This window comes from Cryptomeria japonica, unplaced genomic scaffold, assembly GCF_030272615.1.
Source record: "Cryptomeria japonica unplaced genomic scaffold, Sugi_1.0 HiC_scaffold_289, whole genome shotgun sequence".
Taxonomy (NCBI): domain Eukaryota; kingdom Viridiplantae; phylum Streptophyta; class Pinopsida; order Cupressales; family Cupressaceae; genus Cryptomeria; species Cryptomeria japonica.
The window spans coordinates 96,924-119,670 of NW_026729111.1; the positions used below are offsets into that span (position 1 = coordinate 96,924).

At 62.8% G+C, this 22,747-nt stretch overlaps 4 non-coding genes across 4 annotated transcripts; all 4 read left to right on the forward strand.

The window, feature by feature from the left end:
- Positions 1-537: 537 nt before the first annotated feature.
- Positions 538-656, forward strand: LOC131870115 (5S ribosomal RNA). Its single transcript, XR_009368465.1, has one exon. It is a non-coding gene; the product is annotated as a 5S ribosomal RNA (ribosomal RNA).
- Positions 657-8,460: 7,804 nt separating this feature from the next.
- Positions 8,461-8,579, forward strand: LOC131870106 (5S ribosomal RNA). Its single transcript, XR_009368456.1, has one exon. It is a non-coding gene; the product is annotated as a 5S ribosomal RNA (ribosomal RNA).
- Positions 8,580-13,581: 5,002 nt separating this feature from the next.
- Positions 13,582-13,700, forward strand: LOC131870107 (5S ribosomal RNA). Its single transcript, XR_009368457.1, has one exon. It is a non-coding gene; the product is annotated as a 5S ribosomal RNA (ribosomal RNA).
- Positions 13,701-21,504: 7,804 nt separating this feature from the next.
- On the forward strand, positions 21,505-21,623 carry LOC131870108 (5S ribosomal RNA). The gene has a single exon (XR_009368458.1). It is a non-coding gene; the product is annotated as a 5S ribosomal RNA (ribosomal RNA).
- The last annotated feature ends 1,124 nt before the right edge of the window (positions 21,624-22,747 follow it).

The window sequence follows — 22,747 nt, forward strand, 5'->3', positions numbered from 1 at the left end:
AAAACCCAATATTTGTTTATTAAGTCTCGGAACACATTTTTGTTCTCGTGGACCCATCATGGGTCTTGGAACGCATTTGTGGTCCTTGGGTCCCATTTTGCATCCCGAAACTTGTGTTTTGGTGCTTGATCCCTATTTTGGGTGCCCACCTTGCACCAAGTGCGCACCCGGGGCAAACCGAGCGCCTTGGTGCACCGGGGCAAGATCGAGCGTGCACCCGAGGCGCCCCGAACATGCACCAAGGTGCACTCGGCCCACATGTGAGCGCAGGTCGTTGCGCCCGAGGTGGTGTGTGGGCACCGCGTTGCAGACGGGACACTGCACGCACACGACGCCCCCTCCAGGTGCACGCACGTAGGCCGGGCCGGGTGCACACCCGACGCCCTAGCAAGGTGCGCGCACCCGGGCAGGGCTCACACTTGGCGAACGGGGCGCACTTCGCGAGGGAGGGTGTGCACCTCGACGGGGGTGGGTGGCCGGGGTGGATTCGCACGTGGGTCGCGGTTTGCTAAGTACACACTGCGACAAGCTCATAACGGGTGCGATCATACCAGCGTTAGTGCACCGGATCCCATCAGAACTCTGCAGTTAAGCGCGCTTGGGCCGGAGTAGTACTGGGATGGGTGACCTCCCGGGAAGTCCCGGTGTTGCACCCTTTTTTAGTTTTTCGCCGGGCGTCGCAATGCTATTTGAATAAACCTTTTGCCCGTTTGCGTTCTCGTCGGGGCCGGGCCGGGCCGGGGTGCGCTGCCCGCACTACCGCGCGCGCGGGGGCGACACCGAGCGCGCACCCGAGGCGCCCCGAGCACACAGGCCACGGTGCAACCCGGGCGTTGTGCGCGCACCCCGGTGCGCCCGAGGTGCTGCGCGCGCACCCAGGTGAAATCGGTGTGCACCTCGGCCAGTGCGCGCTCGGTCGAGTCGCGCACGTTGGCCAAGGTGCACGGTGATGTTTCTTACTCTAAGGTTCCGCACCAGACGCCCGGGACAGGTGAGCGAAGCTGGGCGGGGCCGGGTGCGCGGCCGGGGCAGGTGCACGCAGCTGGAGAGAGCTTTGGAGCACACTTCGGAGCGCACCAATGATGCGCTCCATTCAAAAGTTTCCTGAAAAGGCAAAAAAAGTTGAGATTATAGAATTTCCCACTTGAGAGATTGTAAAAAAAAAAAATTTAAAATGAAGGAAACGCGGGTGCCAAGGTGTGCGCAGCCCAGCCAAGGTGTGCGCACCAAGGCGCCCACCCTGGCGAAGGTGCACGCAAGGTGCGCACCCGAGGCAAACCGGACAATTAACCCAACTTTCGACTTCGCGCGCACCTTGGAGCGCACTTCGGAGCGCTCCTTGGTGCGCACCAATCTTGGGCACCTCGGAGTGCACCATGGCGCCCACCAAGGTGCGCACCCGGGGCAAACCGAGCTCCGACTTCGTGCGCACCTTGGAGCGCACGAAAGGTGCGCACCATGGCGCCCACCAAGGTGCGCAGCCCAGCCAAGGCGTGCGCATCAAGGTGCGCACCCTGGCGAAGGTGCGCACCTGGGGCAAACCGAGCTCCGACTTCGTGCGCACCTTGGAGCGCACAAAAGGTGCGCAACCCAGCCAAGGTGTGCGCACCCCGGTCAAACCGAGCTCCGAATCGTGCGCACCAGAGGTGCACGCCATCGTGCGCACCTTGGAGCACACTTCGGAGCCCTCCTTGGTGCGCGCCGATGTTGCGCACCTCGGAGCGCACCCGGGGAAAACAATGCAATTAACCCGACTTTCGACTTCGTGGGCACCTCGGAGCGCTCTCGGGTTCGCACCTCGGAGCACACCGAGGTGCGCACCTTTGATGCGCTGCCTTCACCAATTTCCAGAAAAGGCAAGAAAACATTGAGAAGGTGTGCGCACCGAGGTGCCCACCCTGGCGAAGGTGCACGCGAGGTGCGCACCCGGGGCAAACCGGGCTCCGACTTCGTGCACGCCGCACCTTGGAGCACACTTCGGAGCGCTCCTTGGTGCGCACCAGGGCGCGCAACTCAGCCGAGGTGCCCACCCCGGCGAAGGTGCACGCGAGGTGCGCACCCGGGGCAAACCGGGCTCCGACTTCGTGCACGCCATGGTGCCCACCGCGGCGAAGGTGCACGCGAGGTGCGCACCCGGGGCAAACCGGGCTCCGACTTCGTGCACGCCGCACCTTGGAGCACACTTCGGAGCGCTCCTTGGTGCGCACCATGGTGCCCACCAGGGCGCGCAACCCCGCCGAAGGTGCACGCGAGGTGCGCACCCGGGGCAAACCGGGCTCCGACTTCGTGCACGCCGCACCTTGGAGCACACTTCGGAGCGCTCCTTGGTGCGCACCATGGTGCCCACCAGGGCGCGCAACCCCGCCGAAGGTGCACGCGAGGTGCGCACCCGGGGCAAACCGGGCTCCGACTTCGTGCACGCCATGGTGCGCACCGCGGCGAAGGTGCGCACCCGGGGCAAACCGGGCTCCGACTTCGTGCACGCCGCACCTTGGAGCACACTTCGGAGCGCTCCTTGGTGCGCACCAGGGCGCGCAACCCAGCCGAGGTGCCCACCCCGGCGAAGGTGCACGCGAGGTGCGTACCCGGGGCAAACCGGGCTCCGACTTCGTGCACGCCGCACCTTGGAGCACACTTCGGAGCGCTCCTTGGTGCGCACCATGGTGCCCACCAGGCCGCGCAACCCAGCCAAGGTGTGCGCACCAAGGTGCACGCGAGGTGCGCACCCGGGGCAAACCGGGGTCCGACTTCGTGCACGCCGCACCTTGGAGCACACATCGGGGCGCTCCCGGGTTCGCACCGGCGTTGCGCACCGTGGTGGGCACCTCGGAGCACACCAAGGTGGGCAGCGAGGTGCGCACCTTTGATGCGATGCCTTCACTAATTTCCATAAAAGGCAAAAAAAAAACGAGATTTTAAAATTTCCGTTTTGAAAGATAGTGAGAAAAAGGGAATGCTGGTGCCATCTTGAGCCCGCCCTGGTGCGCAGCCCAGCCAAGGTGTGCGCACCAAGGTGCCCACCCTGGCGAAGGTGCGCGCCCGGGCAATTAACCCAACTTCCAACTTCGCGCGCGCCAGGGTGGGAGCGCACCCAACAACCGGGCCTGGGAAGAGCCAATGCGAGAAACCCCACCAAACGCTCTGACAAAAAAAGAGGGGGCGCTCCAGTAACCCCGCTTCGGAGCGCACCCTGGGCAAACCCAGCCAAGGTGCCCACCCCGGCCAAGGTGCAGGCGAGGTGCGCACCCGGGGCAAACCGGGCTCCGACAACGTGCACGCCGCACCTTGGAGCACACTTCGTAGCGCTCCCGGGTGCGCACCTCAGAGCACACCAAGGTGGGCAGCGAGGTGCGCACCTTTGATGCGCTGCCTTCACTAATTTCCAGAAAAGGCAAAAAAAAAAGGAGATTTTAAAATTTCCGTTTTGAAAGATAGTGAAAAAAACGGAACGCGCGTGCCATCTTGAGCCCGCCCTGGTGCGCAGCCCAGGTAAGGTGCCCACCCTGGCAAAGGTGCGCACCCGGGCAATTAACCCTACTTCCGACTTCGTGCGCGCCAGGGTGGCAACCGGGCCTCGGAAGAGCCAATGCGAGAAACCCCACCAAACGCTCCGACAAAAAAAGAGGCGGCGCTCCAATAACCCCGCTTCGGAGCGCAGCCGGGGCAAACCCAGCCAAGGTGCCCACCCCGACGAAGGTGCACGCGAGGTGCGCACCCGGGGCAAACCGGGCTCCGACAACGTGCACGCAGCACCTTGGAGCACACTTCGAAGCACTCCCGGGTGCCCACCGGCGTTGCGCACCGTGGTGGGCAGCGAGGTGCGCACCTTTGATGCGCTGCCTTCACTAATTTCCAGAAAAAGGCAAAAAAAAATGAGATTTTAAAATTTCCGTTTTGAAAGATAGTGAAAAAAAAGGAACGCGGGTGCCATCTTGAGCCCGCCCTGGTGCGCAGCCCAGGCAAGGCATGCGCACCAAGGTGCCCACCCGAGGTGCACACCCGGGGCAAACCGGGCTCCGACTTCGTGCAGGCCGCACCTTGGAGCACACTTCGGAGCGCTCCTTGGTGCGCACCATGGTGCCCACCAGGGCGCGCAACCCAGCCAAGGTCTGCACACTAAGGTGCCCACCCCGGCGAAGGTGCACGCGAGGTGCGCACCCGGGGCAAACCGGGCTCCGACTTCGTGCACGCCATGGTGCCCACCGCGGCGAAGGTGCACGCGAGGTGCGCACCCGGGGCAAACCGGGCTCCGACTTCGTGCACGCCGCACCTTGGAGCACACTTCGGAGCGCTCCTTGGTGCGCACCATGGTGCCCACCAGGGCGCGCAACCCAGCCAAGGTGTGCGCACCAAGGTGCACGCGAGGTGCGCACCCGGGGCAAACCGGGGTCCGACTTCGTGCACGCCGCACCTTGGAGCACACATCGGAGCGCTCCCAGGTTCGCACCAGCGTTGCGCACCTTTGATGCGCTGCCTTCACTAATTTCCAGAAAAGGCAAAAAAAAACGATATTTTAAAATTTCCGTTCTGAAAGATAGTGAAAAAAACGGAACGCGGGTGCCATCTTGAGCCCTTCCTGGTGCGCAGCCCAGGCAAGTTGTGCGCACCAAGGTGCCCACCCTGGCGGAGGTGCGCGCCCGGGGCAAACCGGGCTCCGACTTCGTGCACTGCATGGTGCCCACCAAGGCGCGCAACCCAGCCAAGGTGCCCACCGCAGCGAAGGTGCACGCGAGGTGCACACCCGGGGCAAACCGGGCTCCGACTTCGTGCACGCCGCACCTTGGAGCACACTTCAGAGCGCTCCTTGGTGCGCACCAGGGCGCGCAACCCAGCCGAGGTGCCCACCCCGGCGAAGGTGCACGCGAGGTGCGCACCCGGGGCAAACCGGGCTCCGACTTCGTGCACGCCATGGTGCCCACCGCGGCGAAGGTGCGCACCCGGGGCAAACCGGGCTCCGACTTCGTGCACGCCGCACCTTGGAGCACACTTCGGAGCGCTCCTTGGTGCGCACCATGGTGCCCACCAGGCCGCGCAACCCAGCCAAGGTGTGCGCACCAAGGTGCACGCGAGGTGCGCACCCGGGGCAAACCGGGGTCCGACTTCGTGCACGCCGCACCTTGGAGCACACATCGGGGCGCTCCCGGGTTCGCACCGGCGTTGCGCACCGTGGTGGGCACCTCGGAGCACACCAAGGTGGGCAGCGAGGTGCGCACCTTTGATGCGATGCCTTCACTAATTTCCATAAAAGGCAAAAAAAAAACGAGATTTTAAAATTTCCGTTTTGAAAGATAGTGAGAAAAAGGGAATGCTGGTGCCATCTTGAGCCCGCCCTGGTGCGCAGCCCAGCCAAGGTTTGCGCACCAAGGTGCCCACCCTGGCGAAGGTGCGCGCCCGGGCAATTAACCCAACTTCCAACTTCGCGCGCGCCAGGGTGGGAGCGCACCCAACAACCGGGCCTGGGAAGAGCCAATGCGAGAAACCCCACCAAACTCTCTGACAAAAAAAGAGGGGGCGCTCCAGTAACCCCGCTTCGGAGCGCACCCTGGGCAAACCCAGCCAAGGTGCCCACCCCGGCCAAGGTGCAGGCGAGGTGCGCACCCGGGGCAAACCGGGCTCCGACAACGTGCACGCCGCACCTTGGAGCACACTTCGTAGCGCTCCCGGGTGCGCACCTCAGAGCACACCAAGGTGGGCAGCGAGGTGCGCACCTTTGATGCGCTGCCTTCACTAATTTCCAGAAAAGGCAAAAAAAAAAGGAGATTTTAAAATTTCCGTTTTGAAAGATAGTGAAAAAAACGGAACGCGCGTGCCATCTTGAGCCCGCCCTGGTGCGCAGCCCAGGTAAGGTGCCACCCTGGCAAAGGTGCGCACCCGGGCAATTAACCCTACTTCCGACTTCGTGCGCGCCAGGGTGGCAACCGGGCCTCGGAAGAGCCAATGCGAGAAACCCCACCAAACGCTCCGACAAAAAAAGAGGCGGCGCTCCAATAACCCCGCTTCGGAGCGCAGCCGGGGCAAACCAAGCCAAGGTGCCCACCCCGACGAAGGTGCACGCGAGGTGCGCACCCGGGGCAAACCGGGCTCCGACAACGTGCACGCAGCACCTTGGAGCACACTTCGAAGCACTCCCGGGTGCCCACCGGCGTTGCGCACCGTGGTGGGCAGCGAGGTGCGCACCTTTGATGCGCTGCCTTCACTAATTTCCAGAAAAAGGCAAAAAAAAATGAGATTTTAAAATTTCCGTTTTGAAAGATAGTGAAAAAAAAGGAACGCGGGTGCCATCTTGAGCCCGCCCTGGTGCGCAGCCCAGGCAAGGCATGCGCACCAAGGTGCCCACCCGAGGTGCACACCCGGGGCAAACCGGGCTCCGACTTCGTGCAGGCCGCACCTTGGAGCACACTTCGGAGCGCTCCTTGGTGCGCACCATGGTGCCCACCAGGGCGCACCCGAGGCAAACCGGGCTCCGACTTCGTGCACGCCGCACCTTGGAGCACACATCGGAGCGCTCCCAGGTTCGCACCAGCGTTGCGCACCTTTGATGCGCTGCCTTCACTAATTTCCAGAAAAGGCAAAAAAAAACGATATTTTAAAATTTCCGTTCTGAAAGATAGTGAAAAAAACGGAACGCGGGTGCCATCTTGAGCCCTTCCTGATGCGCAGCCCAGGCAAGTTGTGCGCACCAAGGTGCCCACCCTGGCGGAGGTGCGCGCCCGGGGCAAACCGGGCTCCGACTTCGTGCACTGCATGGTGCCCACCAAGGCGCGCAACCCAGCCAAGGTGCCCACCGCAGCGAAGGTGCACGCGAGGTGCGCACCCGAGGTGCACACCCGGGGCAAACCGGGCTCCGACTTCGTGCACGCCGCACCTTGGAGCACACTTCAGAGCGCTCCTTGGTACGCACCAGGGCGCGCAACCCAGCCAAGGTGCTCACCCCGGCGAAGGTGCACGCGAGGTGCGCACCCGGGGCAAACCGGGCTCGGACTTCGTGCACGCCGCACCTTGGAGCACACATCGGAGCGCTCCCGGGTTCGCACCAGCATTGCGCACCTTTGATGCGCTGCCTTCACTAATTTCCAGAAAAGGCAAAAAAAAGAAAAAAATGAGATTTTAAAATTTCCGTTTTGAAAGATAGTGAAAAAAACGGAACGCGGGTGCCATCTTGAGCCCGCCCTGGTGTGCAGCCCAGGCAAGTTGTGCGCACCAAGGCACCCACCCTGGCCAAGGTGGGTCACGGGGTGGGTCCTAGGGTGGGTAACGGGGTGGGTACTAAGGTGCGTGCCAAGGTGGGTCATAGGGTGGGTGCCAAGGTGGGCACCAGGGTGGGTGTGCACCAACCCTAGCCAGGGTAGGTCACGGGGTGGTTGTCGGGGTGGGCGTCAAGGAGCCAAGGTGGGTGGCAAGTAGCCAAGTTGCGTGCCAAGGTGGGTGTCGGGGTGGGTGCCAAGGATCCAAGGTGGGTGCCAAGGAACCAAGGTGGGTGTCTGGGTGGGTGCCGAGGTGGGAGCCAGGGTGGGTCCCAAGGTGAGTGCAAAGGTGGGTGCCAGGGTCAAGGTGAGTGCCAATGTGGGTTCCAAGGTGCCAGGGTCAGGGTGAGTGCCAATGTGGGTTCAAAGGTGCTAAGTTGGGTGCGAGGTTGGGTGCGAGGGTGGGTGGGTGCCAAGGTGTGCTAGGTGGAAGCCCGGGTGGGTCGGCATCCCATGGGTGTCGAGTTGGGTGCCTGATGGGTGCTTCTTGTCAAGTTTTAGTCGTCGGGACTCATTTCGAGCCTTAGAGGTCGTTTCTTGTCCGGTTGCCCTGTCTTCGACCTGGGAACCCAATTTTGGTCCTCGGGTCCCATTTTTTTTTGTCTCGCATCCCACTTTTGGCCTGTGGCCTTTTCGGGGTCGATTCTCGTTTTGGGCATCAGAGCATGTTTCTTCTCCTAAAACCCAATATTTGTTTATTAAGTCTCGGAACACATTTTTGTTCTCGTGGACCCATCATGGGTCTTGGAACGCATTTGTGGTCCTTGGGTCCCATTTTGCATCCCGAAACTTGTGTTTTGGTGCTTGATCCCTATTTTGGGTGCCCACCTTGCACCAAGTGCGCACCCGGGGCAAACCGAGCGCCTTGGTGCACCGGGGCAAGATCGAGCGTGCACCCGAGGCGCCCCGAACATGCACCAAGGTGCACTCGGCCCACATGTGAGCGCAGGTCGTTGCGCCCGAGGTGGTGTGTGGGCACCGCGTTGCAGACGGGACACTGCACGCACACGACGCCCCCTCCAGGTGCACGCACGTAGGCCGGGCCGGGTGCACACCCGACGCCCTAGCAAGGTGCGCGCACCCGGGCAGGGCTCACACTTGGCGAACGGGGCGCACTTCGCGAGGGAGGGTGTGCACCTCGACGGGGGTGGGTGGCCGGGGTGGATTCGCACGTGGGTCGCGGTTTGCTAAGTACACACTGCGACAAGCTCATAACGGGTGCGATCATACCAGCGTTAGTGCACCGGATCCCATCAGAACTCCGCAGTTAAGCGCGCTTGGGCCGGAGTAGTACTGGGATGGGTGACCTCCCGGGAAGTCCCGGTGTTGCACCCTTTTTTAGTTTTTCGCCGGGCGTCGCAATGCTATTTGAATAAACCTTTTGCCCGTTTGCGTTCTCGTCGGGGCCGGGCCGGGCCGGGGTGCGCTGCCCGCACTACCGCGCGCGCGGGGGCGACACCGAGCGCGCACCCGAGGCGCCCCGAGCACACAGGCCACGGTGCAACCCGGGCGTTGTGCGCGCACCCCGGTGCGCCCGAGGTGCTGCGCGCGCACCCAGGTGAAATCGGTGTGCACCTCGGCCAGTGCGCGCTCGGTCGAGTCGCGCACGTTGGCCAAGGTGCACGGTGATGTTTCTTACTCTAAGGTTCCGCACCAGACGCCCGGGACAGGTGAGCGAAGCTGGGCGGGGCCGGGTGCGCGGCCGGGGCAGGTGCACGCAGCTGGAGAGAGCTTTGGAGCACACTTCGGAGCGCACCAATGATGCGCTCCATTCAAAAGTTTCCTGAAAAGGCAAAAAAAGTTGAGATTATAGAATTTCCCACTTGAGAGATTGTAAAAAAAAAAAATTTAAAATGAAGGAAACGCGGGTGCCAAGGTGTGCGCAGCCCAGCCAAGGTGTGCGCACCAAGGCGCCCACCCTGGCGAAGGTGCACGCAAGGTGCGCACCCGAGGCAAACCGGACAATTAACCCAACTTTCGACTTCGCGCGCACCTTGGAGCGCACTTCGGAGCGCTCCTTGGTGCGCACCAATCTTGGGCACCTCGGAGTGCACCATGGCGCCCACCAAGGTGTGCACCCGGGGCAAACCGAGCTCCGACTTCGTGCGCACCTTGGAGCGCACGAAAGGTGCGCACCATGGCGCCCACCAAGGTGCGCAGCCCAGCCAAGGCGTGCGCATCAAGGTGCGCACCCTGGCGAAGGTGCGCACCCGGGGCAAACCGAGCTCCGACTTCGTGCGCACCTTGGAGCGCACAAAAGGTGCGCAACCCAGCCAAGGTGTGCGCACCCCGGTCAAACCGAGCTCCGAATCGTGCGCACCAGAGGTGCACGCCATCGTGCACACCTTGGAGCACACTTCGGAGCCCTCCTTGGTGCGCGCCGATGTTGCGCACCTCGGAGCGCACCCGGGGAAAACAATGCAATTAACCCGACTTTCGACTTCGTGGGCACCTCGGAGCGCTCTCGGGTTCGCACCTCGGAGCACACCGAGGTGCGCACCTTTGATGCGCTGCCTTCACCAATTTCCAGAAAAGGCAAGAAAACATTGAGAAGGTGTGCGCACCGAGGTGCCCACCCTGGCGAAGGTGCACGCGAGGTGCGCACCCGGGGCAAACCGGGCTCCGACTTCGTGCACGCCGCACCTTGGAGCACACTTCGGAGCGCTCCTTGGTGCGCACCAGGGCGCGCAACCCAGCCGAGGTGCCCACCCCGGCGAAGGTGCACGCGAGGTGCGCACCCGGGGCAAACCGGGCTCCGACTTCGTGCACGCCATGGTGCCCACCGCGGCGAAGGTGCACGCGAGGTGCGCACCCGGGGCAAACCGGGCTCCGACTTCGTGCACGCCGCACCTTGGAGCACACTTCGGAGCGCTCCTTGGTGCGCACCATGGTGCCCACCAGGGCGCGCAACCCCGCCGAAGGTGCACGCGAGGTGCGCACCCGGGGCAAACCGGGCTCCGACTTCGTGCACGCCGCACCTTGGAGCACACTTCGGAGCGCTCCTTGGTGCGCACCATGGTGCCCACCAGGGCGCGCAACCCCGCCGAAGGTGCACGCGAGGTGCGCACCCGGGGCAAACCGGGCTCCGACTTCGTGCACGCCATGGTGCGCACCGCGGCGAAGGTGCGCACCCGGGGCAAACCGGGCTCCGACTTCGTGCACGCCGCACCTTGGAGCACACTTCGGAGCGCTCCTTGGTGCGCACCAGGGCGCGCAACCCAGCCGAGGTGCCCACCCCGGCGAAGGTGCACGCGAGGTGCGTACCCGGGGCAAACCGGGCTCCGACTTCGTGCACGCCGCACCTTGGAGCACACTTCGGAGCGCTCCTTGGTGCGCACCATGGTGCCCACCAGGCCGCGCAACCCAGCCAAGGTGTGCGCACCAAGGTGCACGCGAGGTGCGCACCCGGGGCAAACCGGGGTCCGACTTCGTGCACGCCGCACCTTGGAGCACACATCGGGGCGCTCCCGGGTTCGCACCGGCGTTGCGCACCGTGGTGGGCACCTCGGAGCACACCAAGGTGGGCAGCGAGGTGCGCACCTTTGATGCGATGCCTTCACTAATTTCCATAAAAGGCAAAAAAAAAACGAGATTTTAAAATTTCCGTTTTGAAAGATAGTGAGAAAAAGGGAATGCTGGTGCCATCTTGAGCCCGCCCTGGTGCGCAGCCCAGCCAAGGTGTGCGCACCAAGGTGCCCACCCTGGCGAAGGTGCGCGCCCGGGCAATTAACCCAACTTCCAACTTCGCGCGCGCCAGGGTGGGAGCGCACCCAACAACCGGGCCTGGGAAGAGCCAATGCGAGAAACCCCACCAAACGCTCTGACAAAAAAAGAGGGGGCGCTCCAGTAACCCCGCTTCGGAGCGCACCCTGGGCAAACCCAGCCAAGGTGCCCACCCCGGCCAAGGTGCAGGCGAGGTGCGCACCCGGGGCAAACCGGGCTCCGACAACGTGCACGCCGCACCTTGGAGCACACTTCGTAGCGCTCCCGGGTGCGCACCTCAGAGCACACCAAGGTGGGCAGCGAGGTGCGCACCTTTGATGCGCTGCCTTCACTAATTTCCAGAAAAGGCAAAAAAAAAAGGAGATTTTAAAATTTCCGTTTTGAAAGATAGTGAAAAAAACGGAACGCGCGTGCCATCTTGAGCCCGCCCTGGTGCGCAGCCCAGGTAAGGTGCCCACCCTGGCAAAGGTGCGCACCCGGGCAATTAACCCTACTTCCGACTTCGTGCGCGCCAGGGTGGCAACCGGGCCTCGGAAGAGCCAATGCGAGAAACCCCACCAAACGCTCCGACAAAAAAAGAGGCGGCGCTCCAATAACCCCGCTTCGGAGCGCAGCCGGGGCAAACCCAGCCAAGGTGCCCACCCCGACGAAGGTGCACGCGAGGTGCGCACCCGGGGCAAACCGGGCTCCGACAACGTGCACGCAGCACCTTGGAGCACACTTCGAAGCACTCCCGGGTGCCCACCGGCGTTGCGCACCGTGGTGGGCAGCGAGGTGCGCACCTTTGATGCGCTGCCTTCACTAATTTCCAGAAAAAGGCAAAAAAAAATGAGATTTTAAAATTTCCGTTTTGAAAGATAGTGAAAAAAAAGGAACGCGGGTGCCATCTTGAGCCCGCCCTGGTGCGCAGCCCAGGCAAGGCATGCGCACCAAGGTGCCCACCCGAGGTGCACACCCGGGGCAAACCGGGCTCCGACTTCGTGCAGGCCGCACCTTGGAGCACACTTCGGAGCGCTCCTTGGTGCGCACCATGGTGCCCACCAGGGCGCGCAACCCAGCCAAGGTCTGCACACTAAGGTGCCCACCCCGGCGAAGGTGCACGCGAGGTGCGCACCCGGGGCAAACCGGGCTCCGACTTCGTGCACGCCGCACCTTGGAGCACACATCGGAGCGCTCCCGGGTTCGCACCAGCATTGCGCACCTTTGATGCGCTGCCTTCACTAATTTCCAGAAAAGGCAAAAAAAAGAAAAAAATGAGATTTTAAAATTTCCGTTTTGAAAGATAGTGAAAAAAACGGAACGCGGGTGCCATCTTGAGCCCGCCCTGGTGTGCAGCCCAGGCAAGTTGTGCGCACCAAGGCACCCACCCTGGCCAAGGTGGGTCACGGGGTGGGTCCTAGGGTGGGTAACGGGGTGGGTACTAAGGTGCGTGCCAAGGTGGGTCATAGGGTGGGTGCCAAGGTGGGCACCAGGGTGGGTGTGCACCAACCCTAGCCAGGGTAGGTCACGGGGTGGTTGTCGGGGTGGGCGTCAAGGAGCCAAGGTGGGTGGCAAGTAGCCAAGTTGCGTGCCAAGGTGGGTGTCGGGGTGGGTGCCAAGGATCCAAGGTGGGTGCCAAGGAACCAAGGTGGGTGTCTGGGTGGGTGCCGAGGTGGGAGCCAGGGTGGGTCCCAAGGTGAGTGCAAAGGTGGGTGCCAGGGTCAAGGTGAGTGCCAATGTGGGTTCCAAGGTGCCAGGGTCAGGGTGAGTGCCAATGTGGGTTCAAAGGTGCTAAGTTGGGTGCGAGGTTGGGTGCGAGGGTGGGTGGGTGCCAAGGTGTGCTAGGTGGAAGCCCGGGTGGGTCGGCATCCCATGGGTGTCGAGTTGGGTGCCTGATGGGTGCTTCTTGTCAAGTTTTAGTCGTCGGGACTCATTTCGAGCCTTAGAGGTCGTTTCTTGTCCGGTTGCCCTGTCTTCGACCTGGGAACCCAATTTTGGTCCTCGGGTCCCATTTTTTTTTGTCTCGCATCCCACTTTTGGCCTGTGGCCTTTTCGGGGTCGATTCTCGTTTTGGGCATCAGAGCATGTTTCTTCTCCTAAAACCCAATATTTGTTTATTAAGTCTCGGAACACATTTTTGTTCTCGTGGACCCATCATGGGTCTTGGAACGCATTTGTGGTCCTTGGGTCCCATTTTGCATCCCGAAACTTGTGTTTTGGTGCTTGATCCCTATTTTGGGTGCCCACCTTGCACCAAGTGCGCACCCGGGGCAAACCGAGCGCCTTGGTGCACCGGGGCAAGATCGAGCGTGCACCCGAGGCGCCCCGAACATGCACCAAGGTGCACTCGGCCCACATGTGAGCGCAGGTCGTTGCGCCCGAGGTGGTGTGTGGGCACCGCGTTGCAGACGGGACACTGCACGCACACGACGCCCCCTCCAGGTGCACGCACGTAGGCCGGGCCGGGTGCACACCCGACGCCCTAGCAAGGTGCGCGCACCCGGGCAGGGCTCACACTTGGCGAACGGGGCGCACTTCGCGAGGGAGGGTGTGCACCTCGACGGGGGTGGGTGGCCGGGGTGGATTCGCACGTGGGTCGCGGTTTGCTAAGTACACACTGCGACAAGCTCATAACGGGTGCGATCATACCAGCGTTAGTGCACCGGATCCCATCAGAACTCCGCAGTTAAGCGCGCTTGGGCCGGAGTAGTACTGGGATGGGTGACCTCCCGGGAAGTCCCGGTGTTGCACCCTTTTTTAGTTTTTCGCCGGGCGTCGCAATGCTATTTGAATAAACCTTTTGCCCGTTTGCGTTCTCGTCGGGGCCGGGCCGGGCCGGGGTGCGCTGCCCGCACTACCGCGCGCGCGGGGGCGACACCGAGCGCGCACCCGAGGCGCCCCGAGCACACAGGCCACGGTGCAACCCGGGCGTTGTGCGCGCACCCCGGTGCGCCCGAGGTGCTGCGCGCGCACCCAGGTGAAATCGGTGTGCACCTCGGCCAGTGCGCGCTCGGTCGAGTCGCGCACGTTGGCCAAGGTGCACGGTGATGTTTCTTACTCTAAGGTTCCGCACCAGACGCCCGGGACAGGTGAGCGAAGCTGGGCGGGGCCGGGTGCGCGGCCGGGGCAGGTGCACGCAGCTGGAGAGAGCTTTGGAGCACACTTCGGAGCGCACCAATGATGCGCTCCATTCAAAAGTTTCCTGAAAAGGCAAAAAAAGTTGAGATTATAGAATTTCCCACTTGAGAGATTGTAAAAAAAAAAAATTTAAAATGAAGGAAACGCGGGTGCCAAGGTGTGCGCAGCCCAGCCAAGGTGTGCGCACCAAGGCGCCCACCCTGGCGAAGGTGCACGCAAGGTGCGCACCCGAGGCAAACCGGACAATTAACCCAACTTTCGACTTCGCGCGCACCTTGGAGCGCACTTCGGAGCGCTCCTTGGTGCGCACCAATCTTGGGCACCTCGGAGTGCACCATGGCGCCCACCAAGGTGCGCACCCGGGGCAAACCGAGCTCCGACTTCGTGCGCACCTTGGAGCGCACGAAAGGTGCGCACCATGGCGCCCACCAAGGTGCGCAGCCCAGCCAAGGCGTGCGCATCAAGGTGCGCACCCTGGCGAAGGTGCGCACCCGGGGCAAACCGAGCTCCGACTTCGTGCGCACCTTGGAGCGCACAAAAGGTGCGCAACCCAGCCAAGGTGTGCGCACCCCGGTCAAACCGAGCTCCGAATCGTGCGCACCAGAGGTGCACGCCATCGTGCGCACCTTGGAGCACACTTCGGAGCCCTCCTTGGTGCGCGCCGATGTTGCGCACCTCGGAGCGCACCCGGGGAAAACAATGCAATTAACCCGACTTTCGACTTCGTGGGCACCTCGGAGCGCTCTCGGGTTCGCACCTCGGAGCACACCGAGGTGCGCACCTTTGATGCGCTGCCTTCACCAATTTCCAGAAAAGGCAAGAAAACATTGAGAAGGTGTGCGCACCGAGGTGCCCACCCTGGCGAAGGTGCACGCGAGGTGCGCACCCGGGGCAAACCGGGCTCCGACTTCGTGCACGCCGCACCTTGGAGCACACTTCGGAGCGCTCCTTGGTGCGCACCAGGGCGCGCAACCCAGCCGAGGTGCCCACCCCGGCGAAGGTGCACGCGAGGTGCGCACCCGGGGCAAACCGGGCTCCGACTTCGTGCACGCCATGGTGCCCACCGCGGCGAAGGTGCACGCGAGGTGCGCACCCGGGGCAAACCGGGCTCCGACTTCGTGCACGCCGCACCTTGGAGCACACTTCGGAGCGCTCCTTGGTGCGCACCATGGTGCCCACCAGGGCGCGCAACCCCGCCGAAGGTGCACGCGAGGTGCGCACCCGGGGCAAACCGGGCTCCGACTTCGTGCACGCCGCACCTTGGAGCACACTTCGGAGCGCTCCTTGGTGCGCACCATGGTGCCCACCAGGGCGCGCAACCCCGCCGAAGGTGCACGCGAGGTGCGCACCCGGGGCAAACCGGGCTCCGACTTCGTGCACGCCATGGTGCGCACCGCGGCGAAGGTGCGCACCCGGGGCAAACCGGGCTCCGACTTCGTGCACGCCGCACCTTGGAGCACACTTCGGAGCGCTCCTTGGTGCGCACCAGGGCGCGCAACCCAGCCGAGGTGCCCACCCCGGCGAAGGTGCACGCGAGGTGCGTACCTGGGGCAAACCGGGCTCCGACTTCGTGCACGCCGCACCTTGGAGCACACTTCGGAGCGCTCCTTGGTGCGCACCATGGTGCCCACCAGGCCGCGCAACCCAGCCAAGGTGTGCGCACCAAGGTGCACGCGAGGTGCGCACCCGGGGCAAACCGGGGTCCGACTTCGTGCACGCCGCACCTTGGAGCACACATCGGGGCGCTCCCGGGTTCGCACCGGCGTTGCGCACCGTGGTGGGCACCTCGGAGCACACCAAGGTGGGCAGCGAGGTGCGCACCTTTGATGCGATGCCTTCACTAATTTCCATAAAAGGCAAAAAAAAAACGAGATTTTAAAATTTCCGTTTTGAAAGATAGTGAGAAAAAGGGAATGCTGGTGCCATCTTGAGCCCGCCCTGGTGCGCAGCCCAGCCAAGGTGTGCGCACCAAGGTGCCCACCCTGGCGAAGGTGCGCGCCCGGGCAATTAACCCAACTTCCAACTTCGCGCGCGCCAGGGTGGGAGCGCACCCAACAACCGGGCCTGGGAAGAGCCAATGCGAGAAACCCCACCAAACGCTCTGACAAAAAAAGAGGGGGCGCTCCAGTAACCCCGCTTCGGAGCGCACCCTGGGCAAACCCAGCCAAGGTGCCCACCCCGGCCAAGGTGCAGGCGAGGTGCGCACCCGGGGCAAACCGGGCTCCGACAACGTGCACGCCGCACCTTGGAGCACACTTCGTAGCGCTCCCGGGTGCGCACCTCAGAGCACACCAAGGTGGGCAGCGAGGTGCGCACCTTTGATGCGCTGCCTTCACTAATTTCCAGAAAAGGCAAAAAAAAAAGGAGATTTTAAAATTTCCGTTTTGAAAGATAGTGAAAAAAACGGAACGCGCGTGCCATCTTGAGCCCGCCCTGGTGCGCAGCCCAGGTAAGGTGCCCACCCTGGCAAAGGTGCGCACCCGGGCAATTAACCCTACTTCCGACTTCGTGCGCGCCAGGGTGGCAACCGGGCCTCGGAAGAGCCAATGCGAGAAACCCCACCAAACGCTCCGACAAAAAAAGAGGCGGCGCTCCAATAACCCCGCTTCGGAGCGCAGCCGGGGCAAACCCAGCCAAGGTGCCCACCCCGACGAAGGTGCACGCGAGGTGCGCACCCGGGGCAAACCGGGCTCCGACAACGTGCACGCAGCACCTTGGAGCACACTTCGAAGCACTCCCGGGTGCCCACCGGCGTTGCGCACCGTGGTGGGCAGCGAGGTGCGCACCTTTGATGCGCTGCCTTCACTAATTTCCAGAAAAAGGCAAAAAAAAATGAGATTTTAAAATTTCCGTTTTGAAAGATAGTGAAAAAAAAGGAACGCGGGTGCCATCTTGAGCCCGCCCTGGTGCGCAGCCCAGGCAAGGCATGCGCACCAAGGTGCCCACCCGAGGTGCACACCCGGGGCAAACCGGGCTCCGACTTCGTGCAGGCCGCACCTTGGAGCACACTTCGGAGCGCTCCTTGGTGCGCACCATGGTGCCCACCAGGGCGCGCAACCCAGCCAAGGTCTGCACACTAAGGTGCCCACCCCGGCGAAGGTGCACGCGAGGTGCGCACCCGGGGCAAACCGGGCTCCGACTTCGTGCACGCCATGGTGCCCACCGCGGCGAAGGTGCACGCGAGGTGCGCACCCGGGGCAAACCGGGCTCCGACTTCGTGCACGCCGCACCTTGGAGCACACTTCGGAGCGCTCCTTGGTGCGCACCATGGTGCCCACCAGGGCGCGCAACCCAGCCAAGGTGTGCGCACCAAGGTGCACGCGAGGTGCGCACCCGGGGCAAACCGGGGTCCGACTTCGTGCACGCCGCACCTTGGAGCACACATCGGAGCGCTCCCAGGTTCGCACCAGCGTTGCGCACCTTTGATGCGCTGCCTTCACTAATTTCCAGAAAAGGCAAAAAAAAACGATATTTTAAAATTTCCGTTCTGAAAGATAGTGAAAAAAACGGAACGCGGGTGCCATCTTGAGCCCTTCCTGGTGCGCAGCCCAGGCAAGTTGTGCGCACCAAGGTGCCCACCCTGGCGGAGGTGCGCGCCCGGGGCAAACCGGGCTCCGACTTCGTGCACTGCATGGTGCCCACCAAGGCGCGCAACCCAGCCAAGGTGCCCACCGCAGCGAAGGTGCACGCGAGGTGCACACCCGGGGCAAACCGGGCTCCGACTTCGTGCACGCCGCACCTTGGAGCACACTTCAGAGCGCTCCTTGGTGCGCACCAGGGCGCGCAACCCAGCCGAGGTGCCCACCCCGGCGAAGGTGCACGCGAGGTGCGCACCCGGGGCAAACCGGGCTCCGACTTCGTGCACGCCATGGTGCCCACCGCGGCGAAGGTGCGCACCCGGGGCAAACCGGGCTCCGACTTCGTGCACGCCGCACCTTGGAGCACACTTCGGAGCGCTCCTTGGTGCGCACCATGGTGCCCACCAGGCCGCGCAACCCAGCCAAGGTGTGCGCACCAAGGTGCACGCGAGGTGCGCACCCGGGGCAAACCGGGGTCCGACTTCGTGCACGCCGCACCTTGGAGCACACATCGGGGCGCTCCCGGGTTCGCACCGACGTTGCGCACCGTGGTGGGCACCTCGGAGCACACCAAGGTGGGCAGCGAGGTGCGCACCTTTGATGCGATGCCTTCACTAATTTCCATAAAAGGCAAAAAAAAAACGAGATTTTAAAATTTCCGTTTTGAAAGATAGTGAGAAAAAGGGAATGCTGGTGCCATCTTGAGCCCGCCCTGGTGCGCAGCCCAGCCAAGGTTTGCGCACCAAGGTGCCCACCCTGGCGAAGGTGCGCGCCCGGGCAATTAACCCAACTTCCAACTTCGCGCGCGCCAGGGTGGGAGCGCACCCAACAACCGGGCCTGGGAAGAGCCAATGCGAGAAACCCCACCAAACTCTCTGACAAAAAAAGAGGGGGCGCTCCAGTAACCCCGCTTCGGAGCGCACCCTGGGCAAACCCAGCCAAGGTGCCCACCCCGGCCAAGGTGCAGGCGAGGTGCGCACCCGGGGCAAACCGGGCTCCGACAACGTGCACGCCGCACCTTGGAGCACACTTCGTAGCGCTCCCGGGTGCGCACCTCAGAGCACACCAAGGTGGGCAGCGAGGTGCGCACCTTTGATGCGCTGCCTTCACTAATTTCCAGAAAAGGCAAAAAAAAAAGGAGATTTTAAAATTTCCGTTTTGAAAGATAGTGAAAAAAACGGAACGCGCGTGCCATCTTGAGCCCGCCCTGGTGCGCAGCCCAGGTAAGGTGCCACCCTGGCAAAGGTGCGCACCCGGGCAATTAACCCTACTTCCGACTTCGTGCGCGCCAGGGTGGCAACCGGGCCTCGGAAGAGCCAATGCGAGAAACCCCACCAAACGCTCCGACAAAAAAAGAGGCGGCGCTCCAATAACCCCGCTTCGGAGCGCAGCCGGGGCAAACCAAGCCAAGGTGCCCACCCCGACGAAGGTGCACGCGAGGTGCGCACCCGGGGCAAACCGGGCTCCGACAACGTGCACGCAGCACCTTGGAGCACACTTCGAAGCACTCCCGGGTGCCCACCGGCGTTGCGCACCGTGGTGGGCAGCGAGGTGCGCACCTTTGATGCGCTGCCTTCACTAATTTCCAGAAAAAGGCAAAAAAAAATGAGATTTTAAAATTTCCGTTTTGAAAGATAGTGAAAAAAAAGGAACGCGGGTGCCATCTTGAGCCCGCCCTGGTGCGCAGCCCAGGCAAGGCATGCGCACCAAGGTGCCCACCCGAGGTGCACACCCGGGGCAAACCGGGCTCCGACTTCGTGCAGGCCGCACCTTGGAGCACACTTCGGAGCGCTCCTTGGTGCGCACCATGGTGCCCACCAGGGCGCACCCGAGGCAAACCGGGCTCCGACTTCGTGCACGCCGCACCTTGGAGCACACATCGGAGCGCTCCCAGGTTCGCACCAGCGTTGCGCACCTTTGATGCGCTGCCTTCACTAATTTCCAGAAAAGGCAAAAAAAAACGATATTTTAAAATTTCCGTTCTGAAAGATAGTGAAAAAAACGGAACGCGGGTGCCATCTTGAGCCCTTCCTGATGCGCAGCCCAGGCAAGTTGTGCGCACCAAGGTGCCCACCCTGGCGGAGGTGCGCGCCCGGGGCAAACCGGGCTCCGACTTCGTGCACTGCATGGTGCCCACCAAGGCGCGCAACCCAGCCAAGGTGCCCACCGCAGCGAAGGTGCACGCGAGGTGCGCACCCGAGGTGCACACCCGGGGCAAACCGGGCTCCGACTTCGTGCACGCCGCACCTTGGAGCACACTTCAGAGCGCTCCTTGGTACGCACCAGGGCGCGCAACCCAGCCAAGGTGCTCACCCCGGCGAAGGTGCACGCGAGGTGCGCACCCGGGGCAAACCGGGCTCGGACTTCGTGCACGCCGCACCTTGGAGCACACATCGGAGCGCTCCCGGGTTCGCACCAGCATTGCGCACCTTTGATGCGCTGCCTTCACTAATTTCCAGAAAAGGCAAAAAAAAGAAAAAAATGAGATTTTAAAATTTCCGTTTTGAAAGATAGTGAAAAAAACGGAACGCGGGTGCCATCTTGAGCCCGCCCTGGTGTGCAGCCCAGGCAAGTTGTGCGCACCAAGGCACCCACCCTGGCCAAGGTGGGTCACGGGGTGGGTCCTAGGGTGGGTAACGGGGTGGGTACTAAGGTGCGTGCCAAGGTGGGTCATAGGGTGGGTGCCAAGGTGGGCACCAGGGTGGGTGTGCACCAACCCTAGCCAGGGTAGGTCACGGGGTGGTTGTCGGGGTGGGCGTCAAGGAGCCAAGGTGGGTGGCAAGTAGCCAAGTTGCGTGCCAAGGTGGGTGTCGGGGTGGGTGCCAAGGATCCAAGGTGGGTGCCAAGGAACCAAGGTGGGTGTCTGGGTGGGTGCCGAGGTGGGAGCCAGGGTGGGTCCCAAGGTGAGTGCAAAGGTGGGTGCCAGGGTCAAGGTGAGTGCCAATGTGGGTTCCAAGGTGCCAGGGTCAGGGTGAGTGCCAATGTGGGTTCAAAGGTGCTAAGTTGGGTGCGAGGTTGGGTGCGAGGGTGGGTGGGTGCCAAGGTGTGCTAGGTGGAAGCCCGGGTGGGTCGGCATCCCATGGGTGTCGAGTTGGGTGCCTGATGGGTGCTTCTTGTCAAGTTTTAGTCGTCGGGACTCATTTCGAGCCTTAGAGGTCGTTTCTTGTCCGGTTGCCCTGTCTTCGACCTGGGAACCCAATTTTGGTCCTCGGGTCCCATTTTTTTTTGTCTCGCATCCCACTTTTGGCCTGTGGCCTTTTCGGGGTCGATTCTCGTTTTGGGCATCAGAGCATGTTTCTTCTCCTAAAACCCAATATTTGTTTATTAAGTCTCGGAACACATTTTTGTTCTCGTGGACCCATCATGGGTCTTGGAACGCATTTGTGGTCCTTGGGTCCCATTTTGCATCCCGAAACTTGTGTTTTGGTGCTTGATCCCTATTTTGGGTGCCCACCTTGCACCAAGTGCGCACCCGGGGCAAACCGAGCGCCTTGGTGCACCGGGGCAAGATCGAGCGTGCACCCGAGGCGCCCCGAACATGCACCAAGGTGCACTCGGCCCACATGTGAGCGCAGGTCGTTGCGCCCGAGGTGGTGTGTGGGCACCGCGTTGCAGACGGGACACTGCACGCACACGACGCCCCCTCCAGGTGCACGCACGTAGGCCGGGCCGGGTGCACACCCGACGCCCTAGCAAGGTGCGCGCACCCGGGCAGGGCTCACACTTGGCGAACGGGGCGCACTTCGCGAGGGAGGGTGTGCACCTCGACGGGGGTGGGTGGCCGGGGTGGATTCGCACGTGGGTCGCGGTTTGCTAAGTACACACTGCGACAAGCTCATAACGGGTGCGATCATACCAGCGTTAGTGCACCGGATCCCATCAGAACTCCGCAGTTAAGCGCGCTTGGGCCGGAGTAGTACTGGGATGGGTGACCTCCCGGGAAGTCCCGGTGTTGCACCCTTTTTTAGTTTTTCGCCGGGCGTCGCAATGCTATTTGAATAAACCTTTTGCCCGTTTGCGTTCTCGTCGGGGCCGGGCCGGGCCGGGGTGCGCTGCCCGCACTACCGCGCGCGCGGGGGCGACACCGAGCGCGCACCCGAGGCGCCCCGAGCACACAGGCCACGGTGCAACCCGGGCGTTGTGCGCGCACCCCGGTGCGCCCGAGGTGCTGCGCGCGCACCCAGGTGAAATCGGTGTGCACCTCGGCCAGTGCGCGCTCGGTCGAGTCGCGCACGTTGGCCAAGGTGCACGGTGATGTTTCTTACTCTAAGGTTCCGCACCAGACGCCCGGGACAGGTGAGCGAAGCTGGGCGGGGCCGGGTGCGCGGCCGGGGCAGGTGCACGCAGCTGGAGAGAGCTTTGGAGCACACTTCGGAGCGCACCAATGATGCGCTCCATTCAAAAGTTTCCTGAAAAGGCAAAAAAAGTTGAGATTATAGAATTTCCCACTTGAGAGATTGTAAAAAAAAAAAATTTAAAATGAAGGAAACGCGGGTGCCAAGGTGTGCGCAGCCCAGCCAAGGTGTGCGCACCAAGGCGCCCACCCTGGCGAAGGTGCACGCAAGGTGCGCACCCGAGGCAAACCGGACAATTAACCCAACTTTCGACTTCGCGCGCACCTTGGAGCGCACTTCGGAGCGCTCCTTGGTGCGCACCAATCTTGGGCACCTCGGAGTGCACCATGGCGCCCACCAAGGTGCGCACCCGGGGCAAACCGAGCTCCGACTTCGTGCGCACCTTGGAGCGCACGAAAGGTGCGCACCATGGCGCCCACCAAGGTGCGCAGCCCAGCCAAGGCGTGCGCATCAAGGTGCGCACCCTGGCGAAGGTGCGCACCCGGGGCAAACCGAGCTCCGACTTCGTGCGCACCTTGGAGCGCACAAAAGGTGCGCAACCCAGCCAAGGTGTGCGCACCCCGGTCAAACCGAGCTCCGAATCGTGCGCACCAGAGGTGCACGCCATCGTGCACACCTTGGAGCACACTTCGGAGCCCTCCTTGGTGCGCGCCGATGTTGCGCACCTCGGAGCGCACCCGGGGAAAACAATGCAATTAACCCGACTTTCGACTTCGTGGGCACCTCGGAG